At 38.2% G+C, this 8,618-nt stretch overlaps 1 pseudogene; it reads left to right on the top strand.

The window, feature by feature from the left end:
• Window positions 1-3,139: 3,139 nt before the first annotated feature.
• On the top strand, window positions 3,140-7,998 carry LOC135251945 (protocadherin-20-like; annotated as a pseudogene).
• Window positions 7,999-8,618: the final 620 nt, after the last annotated feature.

The following is an 8,618-nucleotide window of genomic DNA, read 5'->3' as shown; positions in this document are numbered from 1 at the left end:
GAATCATTGTCGCTAAAATGTTTCCATCATAAAATAGTTTATATAAAAACTGTGAGTTTTAAATCTTCCATTTAAATGGTGTATCATATGACCAGATTTATTGAAAATTTAACCGTAAAAAACATAATAAATTCAAAGAAACCTACCCCGGCTCAAATGCGGGTCAGTGCAACTTAAAAATACACAAATTACACAGAAAGTCATTAAAACACACTTATATTTACAGGATCAGCTAAGATTTTTTTTTTAAATTGTCCATGCATGGTGCTAAAATAATCAAAACCATTAATGTGATATTTTAAGTATGCTCATTATGCAAATAATGTGGCACGCACAACAGGTACTTCTTAGCAGGGAAGTAACCAGCTCACTTAACCTGATTTGAAATTTGTGTCAGTTACAAAGAAAATGAACTGTTAAGAAAGCACATACATCATAAAAAAAGACACGATTATCACTCACTGTCTTCACGGTCTGTCTTGCCAGAAATGTCCATTACCTTCACAGGAACACCCTGACCTCCTCTTGTGATGTGTGCGTGTGTGTGTGCGCGTGTGTGCATGTGTGTTTGTGTGTGAGTGTGTATGTGCGCTTTCACATGCATTGAGCTTTTTTGAGTACTCAAATGCATGTGAAAACACTTAGCTTTGTAACTGCATGTGTCCATCACAATTTCAAATTGCAGTACTGAATACTATGGTTTTATTTTATGATGTATACAATATGAAAAATTGTGAATGTTTATTACTGAAGTGTGAGAGGGGCATGACAATCTGGGGATGTGGAAATCTAGCCAGGTTCTGTGTATGAAGTACAGGTTACAAAGCAGAGTGTAAATTCTATTTATAACAGCATCACACAGAACTGGCACAAGTCTTCTGGGGGCCCTTAGCACAGCAGCAACCAAACTGACCCAAGCTTAAGGCAGCTGTTTTGTTGGTGGTTGTGTGAGCACACATGCATGTACAAATAGGCCTTTAAAGATCGGCAACAATACATTTTATTAACAAAAGTGAAAATAAAGTCTCTTTTAAGTTTGGCAGATAAATATAACATTCAAACAGCAAATTCAAATATTTCAAATATTTCTATGAAAACATTAAAATGACCCTGCAATCAGGTAAAGTGCAAACAATTTCACATAAATGGTTAGTTAACAAAGCAACTGTTTGGATGTGAACAAAAAAAAAATATTAATAAAATAAACATGGTTCTTCTCTGGGTATGCTTATTTGAGACGTGGCATTCACATCCCCAAGGGAAGATGACGGCTAATATATCCTTTTTTCCCCAATGTTTAAATGTTGGCACGCTGGCAGCAGGCCAATGTAGTATAGCCACCCACAGGTACTGCATCTTGCGCCATGACCCTCTGACTCACAAATTCTGTAGGCCTATTAGTCAAATTGATTTCCACTGTGTACTGTGATTATTTATAAATTTCAAATATGTATTTTTTTTTTTTTTTAATCAAAAATAATTTTGGGGTGCCCCCTAGTGGCTGCAGGGCCCAAAGATGCTGCTTATGTTGCTTGAGTTGTGGGTCAGTCTTGGCATCAGAGAAGGACAATGTATGTGCTGAAGAGCTGAGGCATGTCCTGAACATAGCAGTAACTACCACGGTAGTCATTATAAATCATAATGTACTGTATACAATATACTATATTGCTAATTATATTTTAATAATATAATTACAAAATTAATTAAATTAGCAAAATAAAAATGTCCAAAGCAGGGCTGCCCAACCATGTTCCTGGAGATCTCCCATCCTGTAGGTTTTTACTCCAACCCTGACAAAGCACACCACATTCCACACCTAGAGATATCTAAGTGCTGAATGCACATGTTAGGGTCAGAATTCGGAGATCCATCCTGTTTGTATCAACAGGGCAGGCTGGTATGATGATGTAATGGTGTGGGGAATATTTGCATGGCACACATTTGGCCCCTTAATACGAATTGAGCGTCATTTAATGCCAAATCATACCTAAGCATTGTTGCTGACCACATTCAACATTCATAGCTGCTTTTCTCGTAGCATGCTTCTGTCTTTGTCACACCTGAATTAGTGTTGGGATTGTAAGCTTTTCTGAAGATTGTTGAGGAACTGATAGCAAACAGAGCTGATCGAGGACTTGATTGTTTTGGAGTAAAATATTGATCTCAAATCAGTGTCATCTATATATTTATGTATATATAATTACACAATATATATTATTACATTATTACATATTTATCATGTTGAATCTGGAACTACAGTTATGTTTATATTTTGAATATGGTTGGAGGTGAACACAATAAAGTGCACATGCATCTGTTAATAATAATAATAATAATATGTAATTTTGTTCCAACAGTTGAATTTTGTTGCAGACAAAGAATACAGAGCTGCAGACAAATCAAGACTACTGGATATTCCCAAACACATTTGCATAAGTGGAGGTGTGTCCACTGTGTCTGAGAAGATGCACGACTGCATTTCTGCAGTTCATACTGTGAATGCAGCGTCATTACTGGACTACCCTCACCGACAAGTGAATGCCTTAAGAGTTGTTGGACTAGCTTTCATTTTTAAACATGCCCCTGTACAATAATCCTGAATCCATCAAGAGTATTACGGGTAAGCGGTATGACATTTTAATATGACATACAGATATGTAATAACATGATTTAACAAGTTTATATATATTTTTTCCTGCAAAATAAAATGCATTCCATCTTGAGGTTTATTTCTTTAGCAGTGAAATATCTGTGTAATGTACTTAGGCATTTGTTTCAATGTATTGGTCCTGCTTTCTTCTCAGCATTTTAAAGTAGGAAATTATGCTGAATACACATTATTATTATTATTATTATTTTGTGCATTTAATTTTTGTATGATCATTTAAACTATTTAATAATCGGCTTCACCAGCATTCATGATTTCACATCTAACCAAATAAATGCAAGTAAAGCTCAAATAATTATTTACAGAATATATAGCCAGCTTTTCCTCAATTTTGTCACTTCTTGAAATATGCTATATTATTCCTTTCAGGGATTGCATACTCTCTTGTTTTTCATCAGCCTTGTCTTGTTTTTCAAATCATGGCCAAGCTATGAAGTCATCTCTGAAATAAAGGAAAGATTACCCCAGGGGATGTTGATAGGGGTCATTGTTGCAGATATAAAGTTGAATTTTTCTGTTGATCTCCCCCTCTTATTCAATCTGGCATTAAAGGAGATCAGTGAACAGTATGTCATATTTAATAACATGACTGAAGAATTGTATACATCTGCCAATATGGTTGACAGAGAGGCACTTTGCCCAGAAAACTCAGACTGGCAGGACTGTTCTTTGTCTTTTGACATGTTCATTTTGCCTCCCCAACACTTGGTCAAAGTCAAATTTTTAGTCATTTTACTTGACGTTAATGATAATAAGCCCACTTTCTCTACTGATGTGATCTGGTTGTTTGTTCCAGAAAACGCATGGATCACCTCCAGATTTGCTGTGGAACAATCTGCCATTGACTCGGATTCTGGTGTTTATGGAGTACAGACCTACCGGCCGGTTAACCTCTTAAGGCACAAGCCAAATTTTGCCAATCCTTGCCCATTTAGGGGGTAACCTATTTAAAGCTTTATAACTCCAGACGTGAACACCACAGAGACTTGAAAAATGGCTTAAATGAAGCAAGACATTTGTACAATTTACAATACTAACACAGATTAGTTTATATTCATAATTTTGGAAGAAATAAAGTGCCACAAATGCAATTGTTTTGACAAAAAATCCAAAATAAATTTGCACTTTTTAAGTTCGCAATGAAATACTGCGAGATTGAATATATGCAGGAGGTTAAACTATACATGTGCTAGGTCAAAAACTTCTTGACCACAAGTTCATAAAATCTAAGGGTGGATATGTAGAACTACTATAGATGTATGAAGCAAAAACTAAGCAGTGTACCCAGCATCTCCAAATCTATCCAAAATGTCTAAATTATGCATTGCTGTAAATCATAACATATCCATGTACTTCACTACAAATCAACTGTTTTGACTCAAGAAAATCACTGTTGCATAATTTTCAAATGGGAATTACAAGCTTTCAGTCAGTACAGTGGTCTAAAATAGCTAGGTGTCCAGAAACATATCCAAAATCTCTCCAAAATTGAATAAAATGTTTTTTGTCCATTATAAAGCATATAAATGAGCCCCTTATGAGGGTTTAAGATGAAACATTGCTATCAGATTAAAAAAATAATGCAAAAACATTGTCACACAATGCGGTACAGTACCTAAATGTGTAATAATTAACTCGTGTGTATTTCTATACTCTGTACTCTCGTATGTTTTATTGTATGGGGATGAGACAACATGAAAACAATTTTCACCCGTCCACCACGGTTTGGCAATGTTCCAGCTCTGACGTCATCACTGTTGCATGCTTCACAAAAACTATTACACTTCCGTCTAACGCTTACATTACAGTGTGAAATATTTACATTATATAACACCACTAACCTATTTAAAAATACTCCATTTCAAAAAGAACGTATATAACCGAAATATTTTGAACGATAATACTTACATAGCAATGGTGAAATCTCCTCTATGTTCAGTAGATAGAGACAGAGACAGTATCAATTATATTGTTCTATTCGCTTCTGTTTTGCTCCAGAAAACGATGTCAGCTAGGTCTATCAGCAAACATATGGCTTAGCTATGTTCAGAAGTCCTCAATAATAATAGTATTTTCCAAGAAATTACGAAATATCCTTGAACATGTTTCGTTAGGTGCATCGTATTTGTCTGCTAACAGAGTGTGATTGCGTAAGTGAATGCTATGCTAAGAATATTTTCTGTTACGCTGACCTATAAAACGCTATTCCGAAAGCAGAATTGGACATGTTATACATCGTTAGAAAGCTTATACTCTCGCCTACCGAATAAATGAATTCTAAATCTAGTCAGACTGTTCTAAAAAGGGCGACGACGACGCCGTAAACAACAGGTGTGGTGTTACGCACAGCTATTTTGGAAGATACCCAGGCGTCACAGATGCGCCTATATTTCCCAAACGGATTGTCCAAGACAATATATGACCACGCAGTCTCAAAAGGGACATCTCTACACGTAAAACCAACAGTAAGGTTTTATATTTATTCAATATTTAGTCCCAGATATTGACTGTAGAATGACATGGTATCATTTTTAAAAACTTTTTCTCGTTTATTTCGTTATTCAGTGAGCAGCGTTTTCACTGCTGTATAGGCATATCTTAGGGCTATTGTCGGGTTTATCTTGTTGCTATGACTATGGAATACGATTTTTTAGTGGTGAAAGAATATTTTTATGAATGCCAAGATAGACAATATTGTCCATTATGTCAAGGGTGGGGGGTGTTTTTTAGATGAGACTGCAGGGAGGGGGTGTGTGTTAAATGAACGACGGGAGCGACAATGGTGGGGCTGCGAAACTCCGTTTTCGGCATAGTTGTCATGTATCGTCTACTAATGAAACTGAAACAACGCGTTTCTGTTTTCATCTCACACTTTGGTTGCAGTAGCACCGAATGTTTGAGTTTAGTAATTTAGGCACGCGGGCGTGCCCACCACTAGGGGCTGTGCGCTAAGAGGTTAATAATTTTGGGGTTTTCACTTTGGACGTAGAGGAAAACAACAGTGGGGAGTTGGTCTTGGTTTTAACTGGTTCCACTGAGAGAAACTAAGAATGAATACATAACAAACATCTTTGCTGAAGATGGGGGAACCACACCGCTTTTAGGCACAGCCACCCTGAAAATTTGCATCATGGATGTGAACGACAACTGCCGGCAGTTTGCAGAGTCTTACATCAGTGTTACCGTGTTTGGAAACACAACCAGTGGGGCTCACTTGGCACGTCTTCACGCCTTTGATCCTGACTTAGGCTTCCATGCCCTGGTAACATATGGCTACAGTGAAAGGGTGCCAAGTGATGCAAGGACTTAGTTTAATCTGGACAAAGTCAAGGGGGTTATTAAACTGAGTGGCAAAATAGATATAACCACTGCTGAATGTTACAAACTGATGGTCCTTGCAAATGGACGGGGCTGCATACCTGCTGTGGCCACAGGGATATTGAATATCATCAAGACAAGTCATCGGCCCACCCGTCATCATACCACATTATATAGCTGTTGAGAAAGGTGGCGTTGTGTCTTTGAAGGATTCTGAGCCATCTCACTCCCCTATAGCATTTTTGACCATAATAAATACAATGCTTGGTCAAAGTGTGGACTGTCGCTTAGAGGGCAATGGCCCATTCATGATTTTCCCATACAAGGGGTTTACAGATTAATATCTGCTTGAAACAGCAGACACACTAGACTATGAGCTATAAACTGGCTACAAAGTCCCCAACTCTCATGGCTTTCAAACGAAAATTCTTAATGTTCCGGTGATCGACGAGAATGAGAATGATAATGATCGCGTATTCAAGCAGTCTCTGTTTGAACTGGTCATCGAGGAGAACAACAGCCCAAACAGTTTCCTGACCAGACTGCACGCCACTGACCAAGACGGTGAAAAATATGGAGAGGTCATATACTTGCTGGGGTCTGACACTCCCTCAAATTTTTCTTTGGACAAAGTAACTGGAGTTCTCACTGTGTCCACAGCATTAGACCGAGAGGCGAAGGAAAGGTGCATATTCACAGTGAAGGCGGCCAACCAAGGCACCCCCCATATGAAGACTATTGCCACCATGGTCCTCACAGTGCTGGACAGGAATGACAACTGTCTGCACTTTGTTAACAAGGACTTCACTTTTTTTGTACCTGAGAACTTTCCCGGGTTCGAGGAAATCGGTGTACTTTCCGTGACGGACGCCGACTCTGGAAGGACGAGTGGGCGTCAAATTATCGATCATTAACGACAGCGACAATTTCATCATAGATGGTGGTAAGGGGTCATTGAGGGCAAAAACTCCTTTAGACAGGGAGAAGCAGGGCTCCTACTTCCTGTGGATAGAGGCTGCAGATGATGGGGAACCCTCACTCTCCTGAGTCACCCTGTTCACGGTTTGCTCTTAGACATTAATGACAATTCCCCTCTGGTTTTGTTTCCCCTGTCCAACTATTCCTACATGCTGGTGCTGCCCCCTACTGTTCCTGGAACCTCCATTACCGAAGTGTATGCTGTGGACAAAAACTCTGGCATGAATGCTGTTATAGTTTGCAGTATTATCGAAAGGAAGGGGGGTGAGTCCTTTGTGATCGACCCTGACACAGGATACATCACTCTGGAGAAACCGCTGAGTGACCGGGGTCTTTGGGTTTCGCTGGTCAAAGTCAGTGACCACGGTCAGCCTGAGCCTCTGCACACCACAGTGATGGTCAATCTCTTTGTCAATGAAACGGTCAGCAATGAAACATACATACAGAGCCTGTCAACAAGGAAGGCTGAAATCGGTAGGGAGCGTTTTCTTGGGAGACGGGCTGAACATGCCTCGGAAAACCATACTTTACCCTGCCAGTCTCTTTTGATAACACTTTCTGTCACCTGTCTGGGACTATTGCTGATTGTGATAACATTGATCGCATACATAAGCTGTAAGAAAACACAAAGAAAGGAAGGGAGATTAGAGACATCGATAAAACTGAATGACAGCACTGAGGCAACAGGTCGAAAGCTTGCTGAGATGTCAGATACGGGACACTTCTGACTTGACATTTCTAGTGACAAAATGTTAACAGCAGTCAGTGTTGACACACATCTACAAATTGTTTATAAATACAGACATTCTATGAATATGTTGATTTATACTGTTAAAACAAAACAAAATTGAATTTAACACTCCCTTGAAGTTGGAAAAATAAAATAATTACATGTAATATTGCAGTACCTGAAGATTACAAATGTGAAACCTGTTGGGGGGGAAAAAAAAACAAAAAACATTTATGATTAATAGGTTGATATCTAAAATTTCCATTGTTCACGACTAGACACAGTAGGCAAGAAAATAGTGTAGGTGTGTTCAAATGTCAACACACAAGCACATAAACTTTACATACTAGAGAAGAACATAACTATGTTTATTTAAGACTTTGATTGCTTCATGCCTGTTCAGGTATAGCCTTTTCCTATTGAAAGATAACTGCATTGCATTTATTTTATTTTTTTGTAAATACTGTACGCAGTCAGGGGGCACACCTAACTGGAAAGTAGTTTATCAGCAATTGCATTAAATTACTAATTGTGTAGATGGCATGTTCAAGTCATGGGCTGATCACATTTCCTGATTGTCTTTGTTTTTTCCTGCCTTGAAATCAAACAAATGTAGGTGCAGTAAAGAGAAAAGTTTGGTTATATAGGTCTAAAAATATGATTAGCTCCATGGCATGTGTATGACGCAAATCTACCTCATCACCCCTGGTTTTGGTTTTCCACTTTAATAATGCATTTTGATATTTGGATGTGAAAATCTCTTCCTTTGGTCAAATAGGTCTTTTTAGGGCTGTGAAGCCATTAGAACTCATTCAATACTAAGATTTAATCAATTTCTTATTATGTTACTACTTTCATCTTCCCCACTAGTAAAAAATATGTTTAGAAAAGCATTGTGCTATTCTGGGCACAACAACCACTTTT

Source organism: Anguilla rostrata, chromosome 3 (genome assembly GCF_018555375.3).
Source record: "Anguilla rostrata isolate EN2019 chromosome 3, ASM1855537v3, whole genome shotgun sequence".
Taxonomy (NCBI): Eukaryota; Metazoa; Chordata; class Actinopteri; order Anguilliformes; family Anguillidae; genus Anguilla; species Anguilla rostrata.
This window is presented reverse-complemented; position numbering and strand designations above follow the sequence as displayed.